Raw genomic sequence first — 15858 nt, 5'->3', positions numbered from 1 at the left:
CTAAGGACACAGTTGATAGATTCCTTGCCTGGTGTATTGAACTGCCGCGGTTAGCTGAGATCACTATACCGAGAAGTTACTTTTCAGGACCATTCCAACATCTTGAACTCCACATGTTTGGTGATAGCTCGCAAGACGTATTCAGTGCAGTAGGTTTTCTCAGGGCTCAAGTAACTTGCACCTCCGGGGAGATTAAAACAGAGCTGGCGTTTGTCTTGGGCAAGGCCCGTGTTGCACCTATGAAGGTAATGACAGTTCCTAAGTTGGAATTACAAGCCGCTCTCCTCGCTGCCCGTTTAAAAAGGGAAATCTGTCGAGCATTAACGGTTACTGTGGATAAAGTCTTTATGTGGACAGATAGTACCATCGTCTTGCAGTGGATAAACTCAACAAACAAACACCCCATCTTCATTGCAAATCGTGTTAGTGAAATCCTGGAGAACACCAGCGTTGACCAATGGAACCACGTCGCCACTTGTGATAATCCGGCCGATGCTGGAACGCGTGGCATGTCCGCTGAAGTTTTGCAATCAAGTAGCTGGGTGAGGGGTCCTGACTTCTTGAGAACTAAGCAATTCCCTTTTGTGCCAAATACTGACGTCGTTGATAACATCAAACTCGGCGTTGTAACCAAGGAACAAGATGATGACTCCATCTCATCTTTAGCCGCATCCGTAACCAAGCCCCCTAAGGAACAAAGTATCAATCTAATCCCGTTTGATAAGTTCAGTTCTTATCAAAAATTACTGCGTGTCACCGCCTATGTGCTCCGTCTTTTACCATCTCATGAAAGTTACCGTACCGTAGACGGCAGCATAGCCGATCCTGTTGAGCTTGACGAAGCCGAGCGTCATCTCCAGTACTTGGTTCAGGAAGAGTCCTTTAGTACTGAAAGAAAGGATCTTCTTGACAACAAATCTGTTAAGAAGAGCAGCCGCATTGCTCAGTTTACTCCGTTTATTGGGCCTCATGGTCTCATCCGTTCTTCTGGTCGACTCCGACGGCTAGTGGAAATTGACTTTGACACTAAGCATCCTATCGTGCTGGATGCACGTCATACTTTTGTTAAACTGTTTCTGCGGCATACTCATTTGAAGAACCATCATCAGGGCATTGATTACTTAAGGTCAAAGGTACAGGAACGTTATGCCATCCTAAAACTACGTTCCACACTGCGTTCCATCAAATCAAACTGCGTGTTGTGTAGAAAGTTCCGTGCAGCAACCATTCAACCTATCATGGCAGACCTCCCAAAGGAGAGACTGGCATACCAGTCTCCTCCCTTTACCAACACCGGGGTTGATTACTTCGGCCCATTCTACGTCACAGTTCGTCGGACTACCGAGAAGAGGTGGGGATTTCTCTTCACTTGTCTCACTACTCGTGCTGTCCATGTTGAAGTTGTCCCGTCCATGGACACTAGTTCTTGTGTAATGGGAGTGGAGCGGTTCGTCTCCCGTCGGGGTACTCCTGCTATGATTTGGTCGGATAATGGTACGAACTTCATTGGAGCGGAGAAAGAGCTCCGTGAATGTGTGGAAAAATGGAATACGCTTAACATTGCCACCGAACTTGCACATAAGGGCATTAAGTGGAGGTTCAATCCACCCAGTGCGCCACACCAAGGTGGCATCTGGGAGAGGCTAGTTCGAAGTTTTAAAAGAGTACTGTACACTATCCTCGGTACGCGTCGCCTCACAGATGAGGTGTTGAACACTACTTTTTGTCTGGTCGAATACGCACTAAACTCACGTCCCTTAACGCCCGTAAGCGCCGACCCGTCCGACCTAGGCGCTATAACACCTAATCATTTTCTACTCGGTAACCAAGCAACCAGAATTCCGTCTATCGTTGGCGTCGACGAGTTCGATCATCGTAAGCGATACGCCCGTGCACAGTCATACGCCAATGCAATTTGGGCACGTTGGCTCAAGGAGTATGTACCTGCGTTGAACCGTAGATCTAAGTGGCAGACGCCTGCCGAGCAGCACCTCAAGGTCGGTGATTTAGTTTGGATCGTTGAAGAAAGCAACCCTAGGGGTTACTATCCAACCGCTCGGATTGAGGAACTTCGGTACGGCTCCGACAGCGTCGCCCGCTCCGCCGTCTTACGCACGTCATCCGGATCGCTCGCCCGCCCACTCGTTAAGCTTGTACCGATCCTCCCAACATTTTCTGCCGGGCCGGAGGATGTTACCGAGTAAACTAAATGAGCAGTCTATTTAAAGAGCTATTTAAATAAAGCAGCGAGAAAAATATGACGTAATCTCTTAACCATGTAAGCCTTACAAAAAGATTAAATGCACACAAAATACGTTCTATTTAGCATAGAAAGCTCGGAAAAAGTTCGTTAAACATAATTTTCGTTGAGCCTACTAATATACTGAATCGATTGCGCTCTTTTAGGCTTAATATTTTTATGTTTCGAAAACGTATCGGTGACCAATCTGAGTCGAAAATCGACTCAGACAAATACCTGCTAAAAAAGATCAAGCTGGATTTGCCGGGCCATGGAGAGGGGCTTTTTGGCCTTTTACGTTGTTACGATATAGTTTGAATACAGTTGCTACATCTCTACTTGATTATTCAATTAAACAATGTGTCGATAGAGTGTTTCACCTATAATGTTAGTGCTCTTTTTATTTTAGCTGCTCACAAGTGAGTGCATTGTAAATCTAAAAGGGATCAAGATTTTTTAAATGTATTTAAAATACCTAAATTGATAAAAACGAATCTGAAAATTGTGAACACTTGGAAACAGTTCGATTTAAAAACACTCGATTGAAGATTTTTCCAGGATAAAGGGGGTTCTCCAAAACAAAAATTGCTCTTCATCCATTTCTGTCCAATTTAAAAAGATAAATTGGGCCTTTTCTATGAAAAACAATATTGAAATGGAAGGTTGGTTACACTCATCCTATGAAGTTTCGTAGACATTCAATTGCTTTTCTTTGGTATTAAAAATTTCATAGTGAAATTTTATAAAATGTAAATAATTCAAGAAACTGTAAATGGAAGTTGATGAATTTGATGGGTTTTTTGGGGTCTTTTACTGCGCATAACAGTTAAAATGCAGCACAACGTAACTTCATTTCAGGCCGTTGTTTTCAGCGCTGAGTAATCTATAGGTTGACCGCGAAGTTTTAAGTGACAAAAATTGCACTAATTTTGTCCCTCGTTTTCTGGATAATGGAACAGTTGATAGCAATTTTGAGCATAAAATTATTCGTAAATTTCCCAAATAGTATTAAAAGGTTTATTGCTGGATACTATTTAGTGATTACATGATTACAGAAATTAATTAACTTTGTAAGCCGAATTACGATTAGGTGAAAAACATCTAAAGGTCTTCTCAAACCTCAAAGATTTTCGCGAGGATATTCTTTGAAATCAATCACCAATCTTTTTCTCTTTCCGGTCTACTAGTCTCACTTTTCTCGCTATTAACTAAGGTTGAAATTAGAAATTCTAATTAAGAGCAACAGTTATGAAGCTGACAGTGATTTGAGAAATTTGTTGATTTCTCAACATCATTTTTGAGAAATAAAATTATTTTAGAACGGCAGTTTTGCAATATATTTATTTTTATCCTTTTTAGATTAAACTTGTGCGTTTAATTTTTCACCCCGGATACCTAGATTTTTATCAGAATCAATTGTGCATTGTAACGCTTTCACTCTTTTAATTTGTGAAAACTAAAAACTTGAAAACGCTGAAAAGTAACATATTCGCTCGTGGAGAGATGATAAAAGTGATTGGAGGATGTTTTTCTGAAGATGTTAGAGTCGGTTTCTTCAAAAAAACATCACTGTGACAATTTTTTTCTCCGTGTCAAATTTAATGCTGTTTTCTTTTTATTTGAGCTGCTAACAAGTGAAGAATTTTTAAATCCAAAAAGGTTCATGATTTTTGAAGTATGTTACAAATACGTACATTAATACAAGACTCTGAAACTTCTGAAGAAAAGACGCTTTGGCGTTAATATTCTGACAAGTTTTGCGTCCTTGATGGGTGACTTTGGATTTCCCGGACCTTAGTAAAAAGGGTTTTTTGTCGAACGGCCAGAGGTATACATACAAGATGTCTCAACTTGGTACATTTCTTTTAACTCTGCAATGGTCAAGAAGCAGTGTAAATTTGATTTTTCTGCTGAGTTACGGGAAACAGTGAATCGAACTTTGATTAGCTCTAAAACATTACAATTCTTTGTAATTCAATTAAAAAACCTCTATGGAATAATTTTTCGTACTAAAGGGGGTTCTCCAAAACATTCTTTGCTCTTTATCCAATTCAAACTTATGTGAAAAAAGAATAGTTGGTTTTATTTATGAAAAGATATAGAAGGTGAGGGTTGGTTTCTCTTATCCTACGACGTTTCCGAGACATTCAACTGCCTTTCTTGGGATAAAATTTGATAAATTTGATTGGATTTTGGGGTCTTTTGCTGCACATAACAGCTACAAAACACATCACATTATTTCAGAACCAGCCGTTGTGTTCGGCGTTGAACATTCTACACGTTGACAGCAGATTTTTAAGTGACGAAATGAGCACGTAATTTTGTCACCCGTTTGGCGGATAACGGAACCATTGATTGCAATTTTGAGAGTTCAACTCCTCATAACTTTTCGAAGTAGTCTATAAAGCTTTAGTGCTCAATAATATTTGATATTTAATTGAATTACAAATCCGTCCCCAAATTTAATTAAACATGTGAGTCGAAATACGAATAGTTGAAAAATATCTAAAGGTCTTCTTAATTCTCAATTATTTTTGCGAGAATGTTCTTCAAAATTAATCACTATTTTTTCTTCTTATTGGAATCTTTCCCTCTCACTGTTAACTATCGTTGAATAGGAAGCTGTAAACAAAAGCAATGGTTATGAAGAGGGTAACGGTGACCCGGGGGTTAGACAACAAAGTCATTTTTGCGAAATAAAGCTATTTTAGAACAGAAGTTTTGCTATATTTTTTTGTACTTTTTAGATTATACTTTTACATTTATTTTTTTACACCGATACCTGAATTTTCATCAGCAGCAATTGTTCATTGTAACGTTTTCACTAATTTGATTAACGAAAACGATTGGAAGATGTTTTTCTGGTAGTTGCTGGAGTATGTTTCTGGAAGCAAAAACGTCACTGCGACAATAAATAATTTCTCATGTCAATGTTAGTGCTCTTTTTATTTTAGCTGCTCACAAGTGAGTGCATTGTAAATCTAAAAGGGTTCAAGATTTTTTAAATGTATTTAAAATACCTAAATTGATAAAAACGAATCTGAAAATTGTGAACACTTGGAAACAGTTCAATTTAAAAACACTCGATTGAAGATTTTTCCAGGATAAAGGGGGTTCTCCAAAACAAAAATTGCTCTTCATCCATTTCTGTCCAATTTAAAAAGATAAATTGGGCCTTTTCTATGAAAAACAATATTGAAATGGAAGGTTGGTTACACTCATCCTATGAAGTTTCGTAGACATTCAATTGCTTTTCTTTGGTATTAAAAATTTCATAGTGAAATTTTATAAAATGTAAATAATTCAAGAAACTGTAAATGGAAGTTGATGAATTTGATGGGTTTTTTGGGGTCTTTTACTGCGCATAACAGTTAAAATGCAGCACAACCTAACTTCATTTCAGGCCGTTGTTTTCAGCGCTGAGTAATCTATAGGTTGACCGCGAAGTTTTAAGTGACAAAAATTGCACTAATTTTGTCACTCGTTTTCTGGATATTGGAACAGTTGATAGCAATTTTGAGCATAAAATTATTCGTAAATTTCTCAAATAGTATTAAAAGGTTTTATTGCTGGATACTTATTAGTGATTACATGATTAAAAAAATTAATTAACTTTGTAAGCCGAAGTACGAGTAGTTGAAAAACATCTAAAGGTCTTCTCAATCCTCAATGATTTTCGCAAGGATATTCTTTGAAATTAATCACCATATTTCTCTCTTTCCGGTCTACTTGCCTCTGTTGTCTCGCTATTAACTAATGTCGAAAATAGATATTCTAATTAAGAGCAACAGTTTTGAAGCTGACAGTGACTCTGGAATAAGACAACAACATAATTTTTGAGAAAAAAAAATTATTTTGGAACGGCAGTTTTGCACTATATTTATTTTTACCCTTCTTAGATTGAACTTATGAGTTTTATTTTTCACCCCAGATAACTAGATATTTATAAGCATCAATTGCTTATTGTAACGCTTTCACTCTTTTAATTTGTGAAAACCAAAAACTTGAAAACGCTGAAAAGTAACATATTCGCTCGTGGAGATCTGATAAAAGTGATAGGAGGATGTTTTTCTGAAGATGTTAGAGTCTGTTTTTTGAAGCAAAAAGGTCACTGTGACAAGTTTTTTTCTCAGTGTCAAATTTATGGTGTTTGAGCTGCTAACAAGCTGCTAACAAGTTTTGAGCTGCTAACAAGTGAAGAATTTTTAAATCCAAAAAAGTTCATGATTTTTGAAGTATGTTACAAATACGTACATTAATACAAGACTCTGAAACTTCTGAAGAAAAGACGCTGTGGGGTTCCTATTGGGACAGGTTTTGCGTCCTTGATGGGTGATTTTGGATTTACCGGACCTTAGTAAAAAGGGTTTTTTGTCAAACGGCCAGAAGTATACATACAAGATGTCTCAACTTGGTACATTTCTTTTAACTCTGCAATGGTCAAGAAGCAGTGTAGATTTGATTTTTCTGCTGAAATACGGGAAACAGTGAATCGAACTTTGATTAGCTCCAAAACATTACAATTCTTTGTAGTTCAATTAGGAAACCTCTATGGAATAATTTTTCGTACTAAAGGGGGTTCTCCAAAACATTCTTTGCTCTTTGTCCAGTTCAAACTTATGTAAAAAAAGAATAGTTGGGTTTATTTATGAAAAAATATAGAAGGTGAGGATTGGTTTCTTTTATCCTATGACGTTTCCGAGACATTCAACTGCCTTTCTTGGGATAAAATTTGATAATTTGATTGGATTTTGGGGTCTTTTGCTGCACATAGTAGCTACAAAACACATCACATTATTTCATAACCAGCCGTTGTGTTCGGCGTTGAACATTCTACACGTTGACCGCAGATTTTGAAGTGACGAAATGAGCACGTAATTTTGTCACCCGTTTGGCGGATAACGGAACCATTGATTGCAATTTTGAGCGTTCAACTCCTCATAACTTTTCGAAACAGTCTATAAAGCTTTAGTGCTCAATAATATTTGATATTTAATTGAATTACAAATCCGTCCCCAAATTTAATTAAACATGTGAGTCGAAATACGAATAGTTGAAAAATATCTAAAGGTCTTCTTAATTCTCAATTATTTTTGCGAGAATGTTCTTCAAAATTAATCACTATTTTTTCTTCTTATTGGAATCTGTCCCTCTCACTGTTAACTATCGCTGAATAGGAATCTGTAAGCAAAAGCAATGGTTATGAAGAGGGTAACGGTGACCCGGGGGTTAGACAACAAAGTCATTTTTGGGAAATAAATCTATTTTAGAACAGAAGTTTTGCTATATTTTTTTTGTATTTTTTAGATTATACTTTCACTTTTTTTTACCCCGATACCTAAATTTTCATCAGCTCAATTGTTCATTTTAACGTTTTCACTCCTTTAATTAATGAAATCGATTGGCAGATGTTTTTCTGGAAGTTGCTGGAGTCTGTTTTTGGAAGGAAAAATGTCAGTTCGACAATAAATCATTTCTCAATGTCAATGTTAGTGCTCTTTTTATTTTAGCTACTCACAAGTGAGTGAATTTTAGATCTGAAAGTGTTCATCATTTTCTTAATGTATTGAAAATACGTAAATTGATAAAACATTCTGAAACTTTTAAAGAAAAGAAGCTTTGGCGGTCAATTGGTGGTGGGTTTTGCGTCCATGAGAGGTGATTTTAGATGTCACGGAATTGAATAAAATCGGTTTTTGTGAAACGATTAGAGTTATACATGCATGATCATTTTTTGACTGGGTAGAATTCAATTTACTCTATCAATGGCCAAGAAGCCGTGTAAATTTGATACTTTTGTTGAGATACAGAAAACCGTGAGTTAGAATTTTAATTAGCCTTAAACAATCAGATGAGCTTTGTACGTTTAACTAAAAAAAACCTCGATGGAAGAACTTTTCGTTTTAAATTGAGCTCTAAAAAACAGTTATCCCTCATTATCAAATTCTGTTTTATTTAAAAAAAATCAATTTTGAGTTTTTTTTTTAAATAAAAGCAACATAGAAGGGGAGGCTGGGTTAGAGTCGTCCTGTGGAGTTTTTGAGACATTCAGCTGCATTTTTTTGGAGTAAAAACATTCTCAGTAAAAACTAATAGTATGTAAGTACTTCACTAAGTTGTAGATGGATTTTACTAATTTTGAGGTTCTTTTTGGGTCTGTTGCGGCGCATAGCACTTAAAAAAACAACATCACAACATTTCACTTTTAGCCATTGTTTTAAGCGTTGAATAATCTCTTCGTTGACCGTGGAGTTTGAATTGACGAAATGAGCAGTAATTTTGTCACTCGATTTGCGAATAACGGAACCATTGGTTGCAAATTTGAGCAATGATTTCCTCGTAAATTTTCCAAATAGACTATAAAGATTTATTGCTATATACTATTTAGTACTTGAGTACCAAATTACTCCAAAAAATAATTGACCTTGTGAGCTGTAATACAAGTAGTTGCAAAACAGCTGAATGTTTTCTTAACCATCAATTATTTTCGGGAGGATCTTCTTTGAAATTAATCACAAATTAATTTTTTTTCTGATTGCGGTCTAGTTGTCTCGGTGTTAACTATTGCCGAATTTAGAAACTGTAAACAAGAGCAACAGTTATGAAGAGGATAACATCGACTCTGGGATTGGACAACAATATCAACAAGAAATGATTTACCTTGTAGTTTTTGCATTATAAATATTTTTACCTTTTTAGATTATACTTTTGCATTTAATTTCTACTCTCGGGACACCCAGATTTGTATCAGTACCAACTGTTCACTGTAATATTTTCACTCGTTTAATTTACGAAAACTAAAACATTGAAAACGCCAAAAAGTAACTATTCGGTCGTGGAGAGATGATAAAAGCGATAGTTGTTTCCTAGATAAGGGAGAATTTTTTGCTGAAGTAAGGCACAGCATATATGAATTTGTGGCATTTAGGGTTCTTGAGTTGAAAACAGATGAATAATTTGTAAAACAATTCGCCTTGATTTCTGCAGAAAGTTGCGAGATACCACATCAAGATGCGAATTCCTACAATGAGATTACGTAGACTTTTGTGTAATTAATTAAACGTGCAAGTTTTTAAGATTTAACTGGAAACTAAGCTCAAAACTGTTGGACATTCTTTCATTATAGAGCATTTACCGCCTAATCTGAATAGTATTTGAATACAGCCGCTGAAAGGGAACAGAAAAAACATTAAAACGATTTTCCCAATTACCAAGAAAGCGCTTTTCTCTTTCTGTTTTTACTTCTTATCTTTGTTTTAAAAATTTTTGTGAATTGTTTCTGAATTTTTTCACTTATCTAAAAAATCTGCCAAAATGTTACTCATAGATCTCCCCTTTTCAGGCATGGAGCAGAGGTTAGAAGACGAGCTCAACAATTTTTCTGTCAAATTTCCAGGAATTTTAACAGCATCTTTCTGTGACAACAGCTCTCTGCTGAATTTTGTAGAATCCCAGTATCCAGATTGGAAGAATAAAGGTAAAACAACATCAGTTCCAATAGCCAGAGTACCCAAAATTTTTCTCCATGCAAACCAGATGCCGAAAGATTTACAATCGCATTACCAAGCAACCATAAAAGGAGAAGAAGCAGAAATAAAAGTATATCGCCACCTGTTAAATCTTAGACACGATCAAGAAGGTTTGCTTATCTTCCCTAACATAAACGGCACCGAAATTTTTAGAAAACAATCTGCAGAGCTTCACGTAGAGCTTGACACTGTAATGATTCATCCAAAGAAAGGTATTTTCATCTTTAACGTCAAAAATGCCCAAGGAAGACACGGATTTAACGAAAATAACATAAAGTCGGATTTGGAGAAACACACCAAATTCATCTGACATTTGATGAATGTTTCCTTGGATGATCAGTTAAGATCGGAGACAGACGTACCGATCTACTCTGTTATTTGTAATATGAAGAACGACTCGCAAGCTAATTGGCTCAAACGTATCCAATCACAGAGCAGTGGGCAGCTGCCAATCTTGGTTCTCCAAAAAAGCGATTTTGCTAACTTCGAAAAAAAAATTTTGTCAAAAATTGACCAAATTGTTTCATTCCCAGAAACGGAAAAGTTGGATATTGTTGTGGCCCGTTTGATTGCTTTGAGCTCAATGGAGGGCTCATCTGCTCTGATCCATCAGAAAGTTGCATCTAATGAGATCGTAACTACTGTAAAAACGCAAGATCAAGCAAAAATGTTAGTTAACAAACAGTTCAATGGGCTAGGGACAAGTGAAACAAAACAGTTGTATAGCGAAACACTAACAAAACGCGGTGAGAACAAAGTGGAAGTCATTTTGTGGACTAAAGACCAATTAGCAGTGATAACCAGGATGTTGGACTGGTTGTGTAATAGGTCAACAGGCGGACAATCAAAACTTCGACTTCAAGTTTATGGTCCAAAGGGATCGGGAAAACTATGTTGATGATGTACTTCAGAAGAATAGCACGCACAGTTTTTATAGAAGAAGCAAATGGAAATGAGGAAAAATTTTTGAAAATAAAAGTGTGCGATGGAAGCTTTGGAGTGTCAGATTTTCTGTTTCACACTTTGAAGCTATCAAAGGATGAAATAGTGCAAACAAAATATTGGGAAATAGTAGATCAATTAGATTTTGGAGACACTGAATTGTTATTCGTTGACGACCTTATGGTTTCAATTCCGAATGATCGGACAAACTTATTTGTAAGTTCTCTAAATAGTTATCAACACAGCTGCATACTGTTCCAGTCAATGCCATCATATTATCAGGAGAGAATGCCTGGCTTTGAAGTTTTGTTTCTGAACGCGTCCCTAAGAGCGACTGTTGACTTAACAAATACCTGTGAAAGATTTCGACAGTGTTTTCTCACGGAGTATTCACATTTGCCTTGCATTCCAAAACACAACTTGTTCGGGCAACCCATGGAGCTTATTCAAATTGATTCCAATGGAAACTTTGTTCAAAGAAGTGTGAAAGTAATTCAAGAACATGCAAAAGCTTCTCAACAAATTTTAGTTTCTGCCTGGACTTCTGATGAACAACTTGATGAAATTAAATCCAAGTTGAAGAGTGACTGCGGGTTAAAGTTGATAGATTTGCAATGTGAGAATGAACAAATTGCCTCATTGGTTAATGAATGTACAGTCATTTTCAGCAAAGGATTAGAAATTGACGGGTGTGAATTTGAAACCGTTATTCTTTTAATATCAGATGAACCGTCATCCAGATCAATTTATATGCTCCCAAATCTGATGTTCATAAGCATGACAAGGGCAACTACAAAATTAGTTATTTTAACACCAAGCGACGAACAAATAAAAACTATGGCCGCCAAAAGCCTGGAAGAGGAAATGATTGATTTGATTGAGAAGTCTTCGACGCCTTTGGACTTGGTTTGGGTAGTGGGTCCATTTCCCACCAAAAGAGAAATAGGTCGGATTCGGTTGTCGAACCGAATAACTATCCAACGTGATGGAAACAAGCCGCTTCCAAAGTATATGGACATATACTCTTACAGGAAAAGAAATGGCGATACCTGTCGTCTTCTCAATTTTCCTGTTTTACCAATTGATATAATTGCAGCCAGTGCCGAGATATCTCCGACAATTTTCTATCTCAGTGCACAGTTAGAACATTTAATTCTAAATTCACAAATTTTCATGGAAATGGATGAAATCAGAGCAAGCAATAGTTTCTTTTTGGGGGTTAACTCTGACTTCATCGTTAACGTAGTGAGCTTCTTCAAAACATATCCCAACGTCTGCACGAAGGATCTCCTGTTGTCTAGAACGAATTTACTTCCAGATGCAATTACTGTAAAGCAAGAGATAGACACCACTGTTTCACTTTTGACAATACTTCACTGGCGCGCCTGGCTGATTAAAGCTCAAGATGCCCATCGCTTAAAGTGTACAAAGGATGCTTTGGACTTATTACTTGTTGTTTTACAACTCCTGAGGTATGACCAGATATTGAAACTGTACGAAGCTCAAAATTCTCAAAATTCTTTTGAAGAAGCATTGGTCAAAGTGTTCTGTCTTTTGATAGAGGTGGTGAAAAGCATAGAAATACGTGGTCAGACAGCATTTGAGATTGTGGTTACTATGATAGTTAGTGCATTCGAAGTTCCCGATTACTCGTGTGGCAATCGAGGTTGCTCTACTTGCTTTAAGATCTTATTCCTGTAGGCGCAACTGGCTACAATTTGGAGAGATGATCTCACGTCCCAACTCAGCTCTGGACAGGTGAACTCACGTATCCAAAAGATACATATGCTACAATGTTGGCCAGAAACAGCGCACAAGGCCTTAAACAAGAAGTTAGGCGAACAATGGTTTCACGCAATACTCAAACCCCGATTGAAAAGCTGTTTAATATTGCTCCTTACTTTTCTGGTCGCTAATTTCTTTCTCGATCAGTATTGGTTGTGGAATGTCTTGAAAAAGATCTTTGTCACATATCTGGTGGTGGTTTATAGCAAAAATTACACCACTGATACTGTGATGCAAATTGATGGGGATTTCCGCAAACTCAGAAACCAACATCTGATTGAACAAAACTAAATACTTAAAGCAGCAAATGTTGAAAGGCATCAGAAAAAAACAATGCATAAAAAACATAATCAGGTGAATTCGTTCTGTCCTTTTCATTATCAAGTACATAGTAAATCCTAGTATTTAAACGTCTTTCTTCATATTTCACCAATCTTTATAATCTATCTATAACAAGATCCATTGAATTGAGCCAATTTAAGCTTTTATACTGAAATCCTTGTTGCTTCCACTACAACTTTGTGGCTAAATTGGGAAATGTGAATTTAATATTGATCCTCATTTAAGTCTAAAGAATTGAATGTATTTTTTCTAGTGAAGACGGAAACCTATTTTTCACTTTTTTTATTTATCCTTGTAAAAAACGGTTATCATGCAAGATCTTACAAGACAAACTTGATTTTTCAAAGAACACAACAAATTGCACAATCAAGGAGAGCTTATTTAGCTGGTGGTCTTATCTTGCAGGATGATGTCAGTTTCAATCCGATCAAGTTATATTCTACTGGGACAGTTTTGATAGATTGTTACAAATACTGAATAAACTATTTTTCAAACAGATGCTCACTTTTTCAAAAACAAAATAGCAGAAAGAATAGAAATCAAAAACATGAGCCGGTACAAACCTCATGTTTTAATAGCCTTTTTGATGTTTTATATGTCTGTTTTTATATGTATTTGCATCCTTAATATTATATAGTAATTATATAGTCGGTTGTGATAGTTTCATTTCAATTCTCGTGGGCCATTTATTTAATTATATAGTCAGCTAAATAGTCGTTCTGATGATTTTAGCATTAAGGTAAATTAGGTAAGTTGGCATTTGGTAAAATGGCGTTGGATAAAATGGCAGGTTGGGTAAAATGGCATTGGGTATAATGGCATTGGGTAAATTGCCCTGACGCCGTACTCACTCTACTTATGTTGCTCGAACCAATTATTATTTGGATCGAATGTTGAAAGTCTGTAGATAATTTGTAAAACAATTCATTCGCAGCAACATCCAAAGTCGGTGCATCCAATAAAAGTTGAAAAGGTTCTGTGAAAAATTTCTTCTGATCATTTTGCTAATGTTCGTTCTGCATATCTTGAGTATATCTAATTCTTCAATTTTGTTGTTTCAAAATTGAACATGTCTAAACTGTCAGTGATATCCACAGTTAAGCTGACAAAGTTGAACATAAAATTTTCACAGTGATTAGGCACAAATGTTCAAAGCTAAATATTAGTCTGCATTTTTAGAGGAATTGGATGAAAATCTTGAAATACCCTCAATTGGTTTTCCTAATTGAAGCGTTTTGCTTGATATTTAAGTTTTTGTCTTTTTGAATTTTTACATTAGGGAATCTTTAATGCTGCATCAAAGAGGCAAAGAGTCTAATTATCAGAATTTTTCTGATAATTTGAACACTGGTACAGAATTAAATACGAAAATTAACTTTTGTTTTCGAAAGAAAAATGCGTTCTTATTTTGCATTCAGCAAACTTTCCAATATTTTCCTACTTCCGTTTACCTAAACGTCTCTAGATAAAATAATAAGCTGAGAGAAATGTCTTTTGTATTGCAGCTAAAAATTTTTTAGACGTATAACATTGCTTTTCTAACGACAAAAAGGCTTTGTGAAACTTTATATGTTGCTCATAAAAATTGAGAGAAGCTAAAAACCTTTAAAACCCCAGTTGACTACAAGAGCATCTTCGCATTTTCGAATGAGAATTTTCAATCTCTGCAAATTTTTGCGTTACTTCCTTAAGACTTTGGTTATGAGGAAGAACATCGGCTATAAAATTGCACTCTGCTCTCCTTCTGGTGTTTTATTCGGGTTGCTACCGAATATCCAAATGAGGCTCTTTTTGGTCTTGCATTGAGTTTCAAATCCCCTATTGAACTTAAAATTTGACCAAAAAGGGAGCGTGAACTAACTTATTTGGACAAATATGTTTATGGGCTCTACCAGAACTTTAACACCAGGCTGTTGTTAGCACTTCAATTGAAAGATGAATTTTATGAAATTTGCCACTGGGTCTGCTGAATATTTTACAGTAAAATGAGCTTATTCAAAAGAACCATACTTGTGCAACCTACTCGAACAATAGCGATAGAATCACTGGAAGGTAAACTACATAAAAATTATGGTTAAATGGGCAAAAATTCTTATATCTCATCAATCAATTGTGCAAGTAAATTGCCGCCTAATTAATCAGAGGACTACATGCACTTCCACTAGAAGAAACAATTTTTCTTCACATTTAATAGAGCGTTGCATCAAAAAGCAAAAATTTTCTCGTTCTTAAATAAAGTATGCAGCTTGCTTGCATTGACATCCAGTGCAAAAAATGATACATTTTACCAAAAAAGTGTAAGATTCAAATCTCTTGACAAGATTTGCAACAAAGTTGAGAATCTTCTTATTTTTATTTTCATTTCAAGATTTGATTCAGTTCATTAGAAAAATTCTAAAAATTTTGTTTTTGATATGTTCAATAGTGATTGGGGAATTTTAGCGAATAAAACCTTAAAGAAAACATTTACTTTCTTATCGAATTATCTTGTTGAGACCAGTTAAGTATATGAAGATATGTCAGTCAAGCTCAAGTTTCCAAATTGATGCAGCTTGAGGAAAAAGTTTCGGGCAGTGTGTTGCGAAAAAAACCTGTCAACAGGCCAGCTCCAGCTGTTACACAATTTCAAGCCTCTCACTTCAGTACAACTTCGCTTTGGCCGGAGCCTTAGGTATTTAGTCATCAGACCTTTAGAGGCACGAGTCTTGAGCCATGAAGACCAGAGCATAGGTGAATAGCCCATGGAGTCTATCCATCTCCCTACTAAACAGACAAAATTATCTACTAGTCTCGATTTCACGGTTTTTGCTTTGTTGACTTCAGCTAAATTACAAAATTATGTGCTCGTTCAAATTAATAGAAGTTTCATGAAACTAGCATCGTGTACCCAGGCTGAAGTCACTCAGTTCAAAGACAGAGCAACAGATTCATTTCAATATCACACATTAGTAACGAATTATAAACAAAGTAACGACTTCGTCACATTCGCAACCCTTTGAGACCCATAGATGATCCAATTTT

The 15858-nt window shown here is 36.1% G+C and overlaps 1 protein-coding gene and 1 pseudogene across 1 annotated transcript in view; one reads left to right on the top strand and one right to left on the bottom strand.

The window, feature by feature from the left end:
- The window catches only part of LOC142342048 (GTP-binding protein 4-like), a 323401-nt gene that overhangs the window by 277712 nt on the left and 29831 nt on the right, over window positions 1–15858 (bottom strand). The window lies entirely within an intron of this gene.
- Window positions 10086–12991, top strand: LOC142350985 (uncharacterized; annotated as a pseudogene).

Source organism: Convolutriloba macropyga, chromosome 1 (genome assembly GCF_964194025.1).
Source record: "Convolutriloba macropyga chromosome 1, txConMacr16.3, whole genome shotgun sequence".
In the NCBI taxonomy this organism is placed as follows: domain Eukaryota; kingdom Metazoa; phylum Xenacoelomorpha; order Acoela; family Convolutidae; genus Convolutriloba; species Convolutriloba macropyga.
The sequence above is the reverse complement of the archived record's forward strand: the minus strand, read 5'-3'. Positions and strand labels throughout refer to the sequence as shown.